Consider the following 14,963-nt stretch of genomic DNA (forward strand, 5'->3'; position numbering starts at 1 on the left):
TACCTCTTAAGTCTTCACAGGTGTATACAAAAGACATTCCTGACTATTCCTATAAGCCAATCAAAAACCTTAGAACTCGACTTCTGGGAGTAACTGACTATGCAGGGACACAGACCTTGGCAATGATTGAGACTGCTCCAACCCACAGAGCAAATTTGTTAGTTAGGATAGACAGAGACTTACAGACACTGGATAGGCAGGGACTGTACTACACCCCTCATGAACAGGAAGCAATCACAGAAGAAATGAGTTGATGGCAATCAACTCCCCTTAGGACTAAGGGGATGGAGTCTCTGAGGGGGGAATGAAGTAGGCAGGTGCACTCTAGTAGGCCAGACCTACGAGATGGGACCCTGGAAAATCCAGATGCCGAATGGTTTACTGATGGCAGCAGCTATATGAAGGAAGGAGTTAGAAAGGCAGACTATGCCATAGTGGATTTTACTCAGACATTAGAAGCCCAAGCACTACCACACAATACTTCAGCCCAAAAGGCGGAGCTTATTGCATTGACTAAGACTTTACAACTGGGAAAAGGTCAGCAAGTTAATATAAATAGATAGATAGGTAGATTCCAGATATGCTTTCCTTGTGCTACATGCACACACAGCCATCTGGAAAGAGAGGGGCTTACTGACCCCTGTTAAATATGGAAAAGAGATACTGGCTCTACTTCAGGCAGTACTGGAGCTTTTAGAGGTGGCTGTCATCCACTGCAAGGGACATCAGAAGGGAGATAATTATGTTAACCAGGGAAATGCATGAGCAGATAGAACAGCTATGCAGGAAAATTTGGAAAGGGCCCTTATACCTCAATCTGTGGAAGTCATTAAGGAACTGCACTATATGGAGCCGGAGTTGAATGGGCCCAACAGCAAGGCTATACTAAAAATGCAAATGGATGGTGGATGCTAAATCATAATTATGCTACCAATGGTCACTCAATGGAAAATTATAAAGTAGATACACAACTCTACCCACTTGGGAAGAGATACCTTAGTACAATTGGTCTCCCGAGCTTTTGGAGGAAAGGGACTAAATACAGTCATAAAGGAAATGACTCTCTCTTGGCCACTGTGTTTACAGAATAACCCTCCCCATGTAAGGCCACCTCCCCTGTTGACTCCTGTGCAGAGGAAGGGAACAGACAGGTGTAGATTGGCAGGTTGATTTTACCAATATGCTCCCAATTAGTAATTATAGGTACCTCCTAGTCTTTATTGTTACTCTTACAGGATGGATGGAGGCCTTTTCAACCCGAATGGAGAAAGCACACAAGGTGCTTAAAGCCATGTTAAAAGACATCGTGCCATGCTTTGGACTCCCACGGTCACTCCAGAGTTACAATGGAACCCGGCAACTTCTGAAAATAATGATGACCATGCAGGAGACAGTGAGAATGGCGGTGACTGAAGGAGATCCAGCTCGTGAAGTGAACTCATTAGATGAGATAGGCAGAGACTCCCAGACCGAGAACAGGCAGGGTCTGCGCCCCTAATCAGCAGGAAGTAGCTACAGAAGATGGAGACTCAACGCCCATCAACATCCCCTTAAGATTAAGGTCTGGAGTCTCTGAGGGGGGAATGAAGTAGGCAGGCATACAGGTTGGATTTGTGAACTGGAAGACCACGCCCCTGTGTGACCTCATGCTCCTACCTGATGCCTTGGCCACGCCCTTGTGTGGCTTCATTCCCCTACCTGGCCTTACCGGGGTGCCCACCAGCCAATCAGGTTAATTGACCACTCCCCTTTGGAGTGGGTTAAAAGCCTGGGGCACAGTGTGCCCAGCCTGCTCTTTTTCCCTGGCGTCTTGCTAGGAAGGGGCTTGCTGTAGCCCCACACCTCCAGGGCGCATGGCCTTCGGGCCATGTGCTCTGGGCATCCTGGCCTAGATGCTCTTCCACGTGGCTGGTTCCTGGTGCTTGGTATGAACCCCTAATTACCTCTTTCTACTGAATAAAAGCTTAAAATGTACCATGCTGCCTCGTTTATCTGTGCCGGTATTTAGAATTTTTCTCTAAATATTAGGCAAGAACCCTCTTGGGCTTATTAATATTGGGGATTTAGTAATAAGCCCGTGGTAAAATTGTAAGGCACCCCAAATTCTGGTAGTACATGTGGCACCCCGGCTAGCATGTCTATGGAACTTTAAGGGGCCACGTTTTAGTGTGAATTTTAGGGGGTCTTGTCCGATATCAAGGGCTCTAGGTATAGACTTATAAAACAAAATCTTGAAATCTGGTGCCTCTTTTTTTAGACAAAAGACTAGGGAAAAAATGATATCAGTTGTATATGGGGAAGATAAGTACTTTGAGGGGAACTAAATGATGGCTTCTGTGCTCCTATGGAAGGTGGGAGTGTCAGAAATATGGCATTGATCACATATTTCCCTTTCTAAAACATCTTCCCTACAGGTCCAGAAACTGCTCAGGTGTGGATGTAGGTGGTTGAGCAACAGGCAGTCCTGCCTTCTTGATTCCCCATAAAGATACAGGTACAGTTCATTTTCATATTTGCAGTGCTTAAGAGTTTCAGGGCATACAGTGCATGATCTTGATTTTGAATGTTTTCTGTGTTTCTGCTTAATGTCATGTGAAAAGTTTTTGAAGTTCCCTTTTTATTTGGTGTTAACATTTCAGCCACTTAAATCGGGTTTGCTGTTATTTCTACACGAAAGCTTCATTACCAAGTGTAATACATTCAGAACACTTTCCCCAGGCCTTTTGTTTCCTGCTAACATCTTGGGTCCTGTAAAATCTTTTGGGTTCTAGACTCTGGATGTGTAAATTCTGTTAGCTCTGAACTGTTCTTTGTGAAATGTCAATCATATCTGCTAGGTGCAATGCCAAGGAAATATTCTTAGAGTAGAAAAATGCTCTTCTCATTTGCTATTGTCCTTCTGGATGGGATGGAGGGTGGATGACTGGAGCTGCAGGAACCATTTTGTACCATGAGGGGATGTTATGGATAAGGCAACAAGGCAAATGAGCCTCTCCTGGAATGAATATCTTTGAATCCTTAAATGTGAGAGAAGTGTTAAGCTACAGGTGGTTTTATTTTTTTAGACATTATTTATTTAAAAGGCAGAGTTACAGAGAAAGAAAAGTCAGAGAGAGGTATCCTCCATCTGCTGGTTCACTCCTCAAATAGCTGCAGCCACTAGGACTTAGGCTGAAACTGTGAGCTAGCAGCTTCATCCAGGCCTCCCACCTGGGTGCAGGGACCTGAGTACTTGGATTATGCACTTTCCCAGGTGTATTAGCAGGGAGCTCCAGCAGAAGTGGAGCAGCCAAGACTAGAACTGTCACCCTATGGGATGCCTATCATAGGCTATGATTTAACCCACTATACCACAATGCTGGCCCCTAAGCTACACTTTTAAATATTTACTTTGTGTGCCACTCATAGCTGGAATAAACTATAATACACGTGAGTCATTTCATTTCTTTGATACTGACAATAACCCTCTAAACAAGCACTGTGATACTCTCCATGGGCAGGTGAGAAAGTGGAGCCATAGAATCTAAACACCTTTCTCAGGGCCACACAGCTGAGTGGGAAAACTGAGGTTCCTGCACTCCTTTTTAGGCACTACAGTACCTTCCTCAAATGGAAGATGAATCAAACAGAAGAAATCCTGGTGGCTTTGTCTTTGTACTAAGACAAAATTGTGAGTCCAACTCTTTAGTGGCCTATTAGGTGACCGTGGATAGTTTAGTTTAAAATCCTTCTCCCAGACATCTTGTAGAGAGTACATGGTGTTTTCACTGGGATGTTTTTAGTTCAGGTCACTAAGAGCCCATCTCCAACCAGCTTGAACAATGAGGAGAGCCAGACACAGTGGTCCTGGGCTTGATAAATTCAATGGCTGAGTGACGTCAGTGAGAACACGGGTTCTTTTCACCTCTGCTCTGTGACTCACAGCACTACCATTATCTGAAGTTGATTCTCTTTGTGGCAAAAGGAATTAGGTTTGGAGCAAGCAATTGAGATTATCCACACTCTTATTTATGGGTAATAGAAAGAGAATGGAATTCCTTGTCTTTCTTTAAAAACTGAGGTGGGGGTGTGCTTGGCCCTGTGGTTAAGACAGCTCTTGAGAAAATTCATCCCAAATTAAAGTGCCTGGTACAAGTCTTGGCACACTTGCAATTCCAACTTCCTGCTAATGTGCAACCTGGGAGGCACAGGTGATGGCTTATGTAGTTGGGTCCCTGCCAACCATGTGGGGAGACCAAATTGAGTTCTCTGATCCCACCCTCAGTGTGGCGCAGCCCTAAATATTTCAGGCCTTTGGAGAGTGAAATGGCAGATAGAAGATCTCTTTCTGTGTCTCAAATAAATAAACATATAAATATGTAAATAAATAAATAATATCAAAGTAGAGGGTGTTATGGTACAGTGGGGTAAGCTGCCACTTGGAATGCCCACAGCCAATATTGGAGGACCTAAAATCAGGTCCCACCTCTGCTTCCAGTTGAGCTTCTTGCTAATGCACCTGGGAAGCAATGGTGATAACCTAAGTGTGTGAACTCCTGACATCCATGTCGGGGAACAGGACGGAGTTCCTAGCTTCAGCCTGGCCCAGCCCTGACTTTGCAGACATTTGGGGAGTGAGCCAGTGATTGGAAGTGCTCTTTAATACATAAATCTTTTAAAACTCTAGGTAGGATTTTCTCACCAATCACCTCCTGTCCAACAGCAAAGTTTGGAGGTATCATCAGAGGTATCATCTGAAGTGGGACATTAATAGACAAATGACCATCAAGGCCAGGGGAGTGGGTGCAGACAGCACTGTAATGTTTTAAGAGGAATGCTCCCTCTGGACCAACTACTCAGAGATCTTTCCTGCAACCCTCCCTCCCTGCCCCAAGACACTGCTTTCAGAGCTGTCTGTGGCAACAGAGAAGAGGTGGTCTGGAGAGTGGTCACTGAGGAGAGAGGAAGGGCGGGGAACCCCAGGGTCCCCTTTCTCCTGGTCTGGAGCCCCTTCTCCTATGTCACAGCTCTGCAGCAGAGCATGCCTGTCACCTCCCTCAGCCTGTGACACAATCTATTAGCATTGCCCATGGTTACGTTAGACTTGGGGACCACAGTGTGGTGTCCACTATGTCAACTTGAACTTCTAGGTTGGGGCTGGCACTGTGGAGTCATGGATAAAGCTGCTGCCTGCAGTGCCGGCATCCCATATGGGTGCCAGTTCTAGTCCTGGCTGTTCCACTTGCAATCCAGCTTTCTGCTATGGCCTGGGAAAGCAGTAGAAGATGGTCCAAGTCCTTGGGCTCCTGGACCCGTGTGGGAAGACCCAGAGGAAGCTTCTGACTCCTGGCTTCAGATTGGCACAGCTCCAGCCTTTGTGACCAATTGGGGAGTGAAAGAGCAGATGGAAGGCCTTTCCTTCTCCCTCTCTCCCTCTCCCTCTCCCTGCCTTTCCTTCTCTCTCTGTGTAACTCTTTCAAAGAAATAAATAAATCTTAAAAAAAACTAGTTTTTCCATGAAGGTGACACCTGAGTGTGTCCCTCCCAGGCAGCAAGGTTGGGAAGAGCTTGTCAGCTAGAAAGACCAGGGAGGTGAGACCAGAGAGCTGCTAGCTGGTGGAGCCTTATGACCTGACCTGTGTTTGGTGGGGGGGTGTAGCCTGTCCCCATTCCCTCCATCTGAGTGGGAACTGTTCCCCCAGCACAGTTCTAGAGGAAGTTGCTGTGTTTAGCTCCTGGCCCAATCACTGTTGTCTGGAAGGATTCACCAATTAAGCCTCTGCAGTGTGTATGGGAAGGGTTATGGGAAGGGCTTTGCTGTCCCCATTAAAATGCAGTAATGGAGAAACTGTCCCCAAGCACTGCCAGGTGAGCTCCACACCAGCTCTGCCCTCTCCCAGGGATTCAGCCTCCCAAGATGCACCACATCCATAGGCCCCTCCAACTCTTCCTTTCTGTGGGGAGAGGGTAGGTGGCAGAAGGCTGCAGGCTCTGCCTGTTGCTAAGGGGAAGTAATGGCAGAGGACCAAAAGGACCATTCCCAGGAACACCAGGGTTCTGTGCCTGTCCTATTACTATGCTACTCAGGCAGTTTTCTTCTGGTTCCATTTGTGAACCATGTGTCTGTCATTTAGAGACTGGGAGTCTGTATCAGCTTCATAACACTTTGCCCAGGGCTCACTGGTTCAGGTGCTCTGCATTCTCCCACAGCCTCCATGCTGCCCCAGGGAGTCCTGCCCACATTATTTTGATAAGTACATCTCTAAAGCCATTTAAAGTAATTTGTGTTTAGAAATGAAACGAGGTCATCATTACTGGCTGACTAGATGGCTATTTAAATGACTAACTTTACCTTGACTTAATTACTGATCTCCCAGTTGGAAGTTAATACATAATTATTTTAAGTTTTTTTTTTTTTTAAAGATTTATTTATTTTATTTGAAAGGCAGAGTTACAGAGAAGCAGAGAGAAAGAGAGAGGTCTTCCATCCACTAGCTCACTTCCTAAATGGTCACAATGGTCAGAGCTGGGCTGATCCAAAGCTAGGAGCCAAGAGCTTTTCCCAGGCCTCCCATTTGGGTGCAGTGGCCCATGGTCTTGGACCATCCTCTACTGCCTTCCTAGGCCTCAGCAGAGAGCTGGATTGGAAGCAGAGCAGCTGGGTCTCAAACCATTACCTACATGGGATGGTGGCACTGCTGGCCTCCATCTATGTCACAGTACCAGTCCCAATATGTAATTTTTAAACCAACACTATCTATTAAACTCTAAAACACCGCTGCCTGTGTTCTACATAAAACTCCCTTAAGTGGCCTCTCCACACTACTACTTTACCATGGCATCCCTGATACCAGCATTTCTTGCACCTGAATTAGCATTTCTCCTGAATAAGTAACTGTGCACCTGTATTGCAAGAGGTCTTTTAAGTGCACAAGAATGTTTTTTAAAGATTTATTTATTTGAAAGTCACAGTTACAAAGAGATTTCCATTTGCTGATTCAGTCCCCAAATGGCCAAGCTGAAGCCAGGAGCTTCTTCTGAGTTTCCCACATGGTATAGGGGCCCAAGCATTTGGACCATCTTCCACTGCTTTCCCAGGCACATTAACAGGGAGCTGGATCAAAAGTGGAGCCAGGACTCAAACTGCTACCCATATAGGATGCTGGCACTGCAAAAGGTGGCTTAACCCTCAAGAATTTATTTTGAATGACCATCTTTGTGACACAGCAGGGTAAGCTGCCACATGTGAGGCCAACATCCCTTATTTGAGTGCGAGTTGCAGTCCTGGATGTTTTGCTTCCTACTAATGCTCCTGGCAGAAGAGCTCCTACCACCCCTGTGGGAGACTCATATGGACTTCTGGTTCCCATCTTCAGCCTGGGCCAGTCCTGGCTCTTGTGGTCATTTTGGGAGAACCAGAAAATGAAAGATCTGTATCTCCCCTTTCCACCCCCCTATAACTGTCTTTCATAAAAATAAACAAAGTTAATTTTCCACCTGTGGCATTGGCATCCCACATGGGTACCAGTTCTAGTCCCAGCTGCCCCTCTTCCATTCCAGTTCTCTGCTATGGCCTGGAAAAGCAATAGAAAATGGCCCAAGTGCTTGGGCCCTAGCACCCACATGAGAAACTGGGAAGAAGCACCTGGCTCCTGGCTTTGGTTCAGCACAGCTCCAGCTGTTGCGGCCATCTGGGGAGTGAAACAGCAGAAGGAAGACCTTTCTCTCTGTCTCTCTCTCACTCTTTGTAACTCTACCTCTTAAATAAATAAAAAATTAAAAATAAATGGATTTTCTTTAAAATTTTTTTTTGAAATCCATGTACCATTTTTGTATAATAGACATTTTCCATGAACTTTTTGAAGACCGTTCACATGCATAGATTTCAAAATTTGTTGCATAAAATAAGATTATCTTTTAATTCCATTTTCCACAAACTTTTGAAACTCTCTCATATTTGCTTTTATTTCTATTTTTCTATAAACAGTATATATATTTGATTTTATTTCTTGCAAAACATGGATTGCATTTCCTTCCTCATGCTTTCATTCCAGTTTTAGTTTCCTCTTTTCTGCACTCGTAATCTGTCTTGCAATTTCTTCTCATCTCAGTCTATCCTATGTGAGGTTATCAGATCAGACTCCTTGGAGAACAGTTTTCATCCTGTTACTCTCTTGTACAAAAGTGGTTAAAAAAATATCATCATACTTAAGAATGAGGTATGCCTCCTAAGTAGTGGTTTATCCTGCTGCACCACAGTGCTCATCCCTGACATTTTATTTGCTATTTCCCTGGCATTTTGAATTGTTTTACCTAAATTCATTTGTTGGAGCCAGTGTTGTGATGCATTAGGATAATCTGTTGCCAATGATGTTGGCACACCATATGGGCACTTATTTACAGCTCAGCTGTTCTACTTCCCATCCAGTTCTCTGCAGTGCATCTGAGAAGCAGCAGACAACCCAATTTCTTGAGTCCCTGCCACCATGAGGGAGACTTGGATGGAGTTCCAGATCCGAGCTTTGATCTGACCCAGTCCCAGCCATTGTGACCATTTGGTGAGTGAATCTGCAGATGGGAGATCTCTCCCTCTCCCTCCCTGTCTCTCTTTCTTTATAACTCTGTTTTCCAAATAAATAAACAAATCTTTTTAACATATTTGTTTTTCAACCTTTTTTCTCCCTACCTTCTAGCATACTCCTTGGTGCTGCTGCTCTCTGTGGACTCATCCTCCTCAGCCTCTGACTAGAGCACAGCCACTCTCCAGTGCTGACATCCTCTGACACACATTTCACTCTGCTGTTCTCTCTAAACTGTAGACTCTGCTTGGGCAACCCAACTAACTCTCATGCATAGAACACACACCTGAGGACTCCAGAGCCTTAGACTTCAGGTCTGAACTAACTTTCATTTTCAGATGACTGGTGAAAAAACAAGTCTGGAAGCCAGGGTGTAGCCTTGTGGTTTAGATGCCTGTATCCCACATTGGAGTTTCTGGGTTTGATTCCCAGTTCCAGCCCCTGACTCCAACTCCCTGGAAATGCAAACCCTGAGAGCTAGCAAGTGATGGCTCAGATGATGGGGTTCCCTGCTCCTGGGCCAGCCCTGGTCACTGTGGACATTTGAGCAGTGAACTAGAGGGTGAATACCACTTCTCTGACTACTTGTTTGTCTCTTTGCATCTCCAATTAAAAAACAAAACAAAAAAGGATGTCTATATCTTTCATTAAAATAAATTCCTCAATGGCTAAAAATAGTTTCATTGTTAAAGTTAGCAAAAAATAATGCTTCTTGGTTGTAAATGATATTAGAATAATTTACAACTGTAAATCAGACTTCCATAGTGGATAAGGAAGAGAAAGATGAGAGCAATAATTTTTACTTCTGGCTTTGGTGCTTCTTTGTCATGTAACCTTGGAAAATTAATTTAAACTCCGGGAGCCCAAGTTGAGTGTCTTTAAAATTGCAGGCTCATCTAGTTGAGGCAAGTGGCATAAAGCTGAGACCCTTCCTTGTTTCTGTACCGAAAGAGCTAAGTGACATTAGCAAGTCATTTTACCCCTCTGGTTCTTCCTCTGCTGTGAAATAAGATTGTCTTTATATTTACAGGATTTATTCTACACAGTACTAGCTTGTGGTAAGGTTTGCATGACTGTCAGGTCTTCTACAACTCTACTGTATTATTAGCAGTTGACACTGAAGATGAAATGCTAAACAACATAGAACTGCTAGGACTGGGGCCCCCACTGTGGCACTGTAGTTAACACCCTGGCCTGAACTGCTAGCATCCCATATGAGTGCCGGTTCAAGACCTGGCTGCTCCACTTCCAATCCAGCTCTCTGCTATGGCCTGGGAAAGCAGTAGAAGATGGTCCAAGTCCTTGGGCCCTGCACCTGCATGGGAGACCAGGAGGAAGCACCCAGCTCCTGGCTTTGGATTGGCATAGCGCCGGCCATAGCAGCCATTTGGTGGGTGAACCAATGGAAGGAAGATCTTTCTCTTTGTCTCTCTCACTGTCTACCTCTCCCTGTCAAAAAAAAAAAAAAAAGAATCAATATAGTTATTAAAATTCTTAATTATAATCACTGAGTATTGGTAATTACTTTTTTAAAAGATTTTATGTTAATTTGGCAGGTAGAGTTAGAGAAAGAGAAAGGTCTTCCTTCCATTGGTTCACTCCCCAAATGGCCACAATGGCTGGAGCTGCACTGATCCAAAGCCAGAAGCCAGGTGCTTCTTCCTGGTCTCCCATGCGGATGCAGGGGCCCAAGCACTTGGGCCATCCTCCACTGCCCTCCTAGGCCACAGCAGAGAGCTGGACCAGAATAGGAGCAACCAGGACTAGAACCTGGCACCCATATGGGATGCCAGCACTGCAGGTAGAGGATTAACCTGTGTACCGCAGTCCCCACCTCAGTAGTGTAATTGCTGATAGTATACTCCTAGTATTGTATATTTTAGTTTACACAATACTTAAATTAGATAAAAATATAGGTAGTGATAGTTATTGCTTCTCTTACTTTTACTGGATTGGATCATAGCACATGTCAATAAACCTTATTTTTTTAAAGGTTTATTTTTTAAGGAGTTACAGAGAGACATACATCAAGAGATATTCCATCTGCTGGTTTACTCCCAAGTGCCTGCAAAAAGCTAGAGCTGGGATGATCCAAAGCCAGGAGCTTCTTTCAGGTCTCCTACATGGATTCAGGAGCCAAGTATTTGGGCCATCTGCTGCTTTCCAAGGCACATTAGCAGGGAGCTAGATTAGAAGCGGAGCAGCTAGGACATGCACCAGTACCCATATGGGATGCCAGCACTGCAGGTGGTGACTTTACCCAATATGCCATGGCACCAGCTTCAGCCTTTTCAATTTAATACTTAGAGATTATGCACTGTTCAACATCCTGGCTTTGGCTTGGCCCAGCCTCCACTGTCGTGGACATTTTGGGAGTGAACCAGAGGTTGAAAGATCTCTCTTCTTCTGCCTCTCTGCCTTTCAAATAAATGAGTCTTTGAAATATATACATATATGGGTCCCACACTGTAGCACAGTGGGTAAAGCCACTGCCATATAGGCACTGATTCAAGTCCTGGCTGATCCACTTCAATCCAGCTCCCTGCTAATGTGCCTGGGAAAGCATCAGAGGACTGCCCAAGTGCTTGAGCCCCTGCATTCCTGTGGGAGACCTGAAAGAAGCTCCTGGCTCCTGGCTTTGGATCGGCTCAGCTCAGGCCATTGTGATCATTTGGGGAGTGAACCAGTAGATGGAAGGTCTGTCTCTACACCCTCTCTGTAACTCTGCTTTTCAAATAAATGTTATAAAAATGAGGGAGAAAAGTGCACTTCTGTTGCTTTCCTCATTACCTAAAGTAACATAATCAAAATCTGTTAGGCAAGTGAAGGCAAATGAATAAGGGAAATTCTGAGATCTGTGTTGACCACGAAGAGAACAGTTTCCATGTATGTCTTCTGGAAGCCCATGTGAGTTGGAACCAAAGAAAAGAGGACAAAAAAGGGGGAGGCCCATATTCCCCATTTGTCTTCTTCCTTCATTGGTGCAGTGGAGAGTTGAGTAATGTAACATTGGTGTTTGTCTCCATACAGTTCACTTCTATTTAGTTGTTTCTCAATCCTCAAAAAGGGATTTAGGTCAATGTTCTATTCTCATCAAAGACCCTGATGTTTAATAAAAGATTCTGTTAGTAATTTTTACCCTGGGTAAAATTTTTACCCTGGGTGGGTCTAAGGATATGCTGTGACTTAGGTTTAGAAAAGAGCATCTTCCTTGCCACCCTCTTCTCAGCTCTGGGGCTGTCAGTTCTCCCTGCACAGACACAGTAATGCACACTTCTTCTCTACTACAAAGATCTTCCCCTTATGTTGGTCATAATTCTAGTTATCAACATCAAATCAGCTCACACCTGGACTGTAAGTATTCAATGACATTATTTATCGAAATAAATGTATTCAAGTATTCAAAGACCACTTCAAAGTTTAACTGCCTTCAAGAGTTTTTGGCACTTGTAATAGACACTGTGGTTTTCTACACACAAGCACTCACTATTTTATATACCATTTAACAATTCAAACATCATTTCAGGTTCAGCAATACACAAGAATAGCATGCATGAAATGGAGTCACAAGAACTTTAGTACTCTTCTACATAGTCAACATGTTACGTTAGTTGGGACTCAAAACCACTATGTGGTAACATGAACTGATTTAATGAAAGATATACAGCTAGGTAGTTAAGGCCACAGAATCCCAGACCTATTGATTTTAAATGAGTTTAGATCAACAGCATTCCATTGCATTATCTTCTATCTCACAGTCCTGCTTTTCCAACAAGACCCACCCCACTCACATCACATATTTCCTGCCTGTGTCTGTACAGTGGTGGAAGCTGTTCTGATACAAGCATCTCCTGGACAGTCACCAGCTTCCTGACTCACTACCTAGCTTGGAATCAATAGTTCTGAGGGAACTGAATTGAATGGCAGTCTCTTTGGCAGTCACAGACTTCTGCCTTAGGAAACAGAACATGTCCTCTACTCTGGGGCTCCCTTTTTCTCATCAACCATGGTGTCTGTGGTTTTTTTTTTTTTTTCTTTTTTGACAGGCAGAGTGGACAGTGAAAGAGAGACAGAGAGAAAGGTCTTCCGTTTGCCGTTGGTTCACCCTCCAATGGCCGCCGTGGTAGCGCGCTGCGGCCTGCGCACTGCGCTGTTCCGATGGCAGGAGCCAGGTGCTTCTCCTGGTCTCCCATGGGGTGCAGGGCCCAAGCACTTGGGCCATCCTCCACTGCACTCCCTGGCCACAGCAGAGAGCTGGCCTGGAAGAGGGGCAACCAGGACAGGATCGGTGCCCCGACCGGGACTAGAACCTGGTGTGCTGGTGCCGCAAGGCGGAGGATTAGCCTGTTGAGCCACGGCGCCGGCCGATCTATGGCTTTTCACTCAAGCCCTAGTAGAACTCTGATTCCAAAAAACAGGGATAAGTGTTCTACCTGGGGCTGGTGCTGTGGCATAGCAAGTTACACTGATGCCTACAGCACTAGCATCCCATATGGATGCCAGTTTGAGTCCCAGCTACTCCAGTTCTTACCCACTCCCTGCTGGGAAAAGCAGCATAAGATGGCCCAAGTGCTTGGTCCTCTGCCCCTACATGGGAGACCTGGAGGAAGCTCCTGGCTTCAGCCTGACCCAGCCCTGACCACTGTGGCCATTTAGGGAGTGAACTAGCAGATGGAAGACCTCTCTCTGCAACTCTGCCTTTCAAATAAGTAAAACATCATGTTGTACACCCTTTTCCAGGCAGTTGTACAGCTGGGGGTTGTAGCTTCTTGTATATTTTGGATAATAAGAGTTTTGATTTGAAAGCATGCTCATCTGAAACAAAGATCACTCATTATCCTTCGTTAGAGAAGGGAGCTCTGCTCTTTGAAAGTGAAAATCAGAAGCTGTAACATGTGATGAGCTCCACCTGCCAGGTCTGGGGATACTTAGTTGAAAGCCAGGACACCAGGAAAGGAAGCTTTTCAGATTCCCTGGCCCTTGCTTTAGTCTTATATCTTTACTTCCTGTGTTGCTTCTTGGTGCCAAGGGTGTACACTTTATGCTAAAATGAGGAATTTGGTCTTACCTCTTTGGGGGTTTTTTCTATGAAGACTGTATATATTTACCTTGGTTTTAAGGATAGCTTCTGGGGTGGGTGGATTTTTCAGAAGTTTTCACAAGCCAGCCAAAAGCCTATATTTTCTTCACAGAATTCAGTTTTTAAAAAAGCCTTCAATACAGCCAGAATATCTGTAGGAAGGGAAAAGTAGAAAAAAAAGCATGTGAAATTGAAGAACCGAATGATCAAATAATCCCTTGTGCTTTTCTAGTACTAGGATTAGCTATTTTCTAGTTTTTACTCAATCCTGGGGTCCTGAGGATTTAGCTCTTTAAAGACAAAGATGCCAGTAGGCAAAATACTTAAGTTGGTGCCATACTACTAAAACATAAATACTTCAGTTTGTTTTTAATGCCAAAATGTATTTGTAGGAGAGGCACAAATTGTCAGGGAACTAAGTCTCTTGTAAACACTGCCTGCAATGAAAAGCATCCTCAGCCTCCACCAAGAGCAGTGCCATTGCAGAGCTGAAGGGTGATTTATCTTCCCCACCTGGGGTGAATATGCTGAGATAAAGGGAGATAAACAGACCTTCTAGGTTAAGTCTCATTCCCCTTGCGGAGCTGCTCATTTGTGTTTGAGGACACAGCCTTTCTGCACTCTTGTGATACTTGCAATGGATTAAATTCAAGACTAATTCACATTTGCAGGCCAGCAGCTCCTGGAATGCTTCTGACCACAGCAGTGCTTCCTTCGGGGAAGGTCTGCAAGAGCAGTTCTGTAGTGAGTTGTGCTCAGAGCAGTTCCCCTCCCAGCTCAGCAGTGAGCTGTTCAGATTGCAAACACAGGAATCTCAACTTACTTGATGAAAGTTTGCTACGGGCTTTTCTTGCCAACTGTGGCCTTCCCAGGAGTGGTGGAGTTTTGAGGTAGCTCAATCGTGTCTTCCAATCTTTTACTCTTAAAAAAAAGTACATTTCACTAAATGACCATCCTTGAGTACACTACTGACCTGAATGCATTTTTACCAAATAAAGTCATCCAATAGCTACAAACAAACCAAAAGCCAATAGCAGGCTTACCAACCTAATATTAAACTCAGCACCGGGCCGGCACCGTGGCTCAATAGGCTAATCCTTCGCCTAGTGGTGCTGGCACACCGGGTTCTAGTCCTGGTCGGGACGCCGGATTCTATCCCAGTTGCCCCTCTTCCAGGCCAGCTCTCTGCTGTGGCCAGGGAGTACAGTGGAGGATGGCCCAAGTGCTTGGGCCCTGCACCCCATGGGAGACCAGGAGAAGCAGCTGGCTCCTGCCATCCGATCAGCACAGTGCGCTGGCCACGGCGGCCATTGGAGGGTGAACCC

General features: G+C 45.0%; 1 protein-coding gene across 1 annotated transcript in view; it reads left to right on the forward strand.

The window, feature by feature from the left end:
- Positions 1 to 328: 328 nt before the first annotated feature.
- The window catches only part of LOC133776748 (zinc finger protein 883-like), a 46,271-nt gene continuing 31,636 nt past the window's right edge, over positions 329 to 14,963 (forward strand). The window contains exons 1-3 of the mRNA XM_062215968.1: positions 329 to 1,925; positions 2,415 to 2,494; positions 8,408 to 8,537. The gene's annotated coding sequence lies outside the window, so the exon portion shown is untranslated. The remainder of the gene's footprint in view (positions 1,926 to 2,414; positions 2,495 to 8,407; positions 8,538 to 14,963) is intronic.

This window comes from Lepus europaeus, chromosome 18 (genome assembly GCF_033115175.1).
Source record: "Lepus europaeus isolate LE1 chromosome 18, mLepTim1.pri, whole genome shotgun sequence".
Classification (NCBI taxonomy): domain Eukaryota; kingdom Metazoa; phylum Chordata; class Mammalia; order Lagomorpha; family Leporidae; genus Lepus; species Lepus europaeus.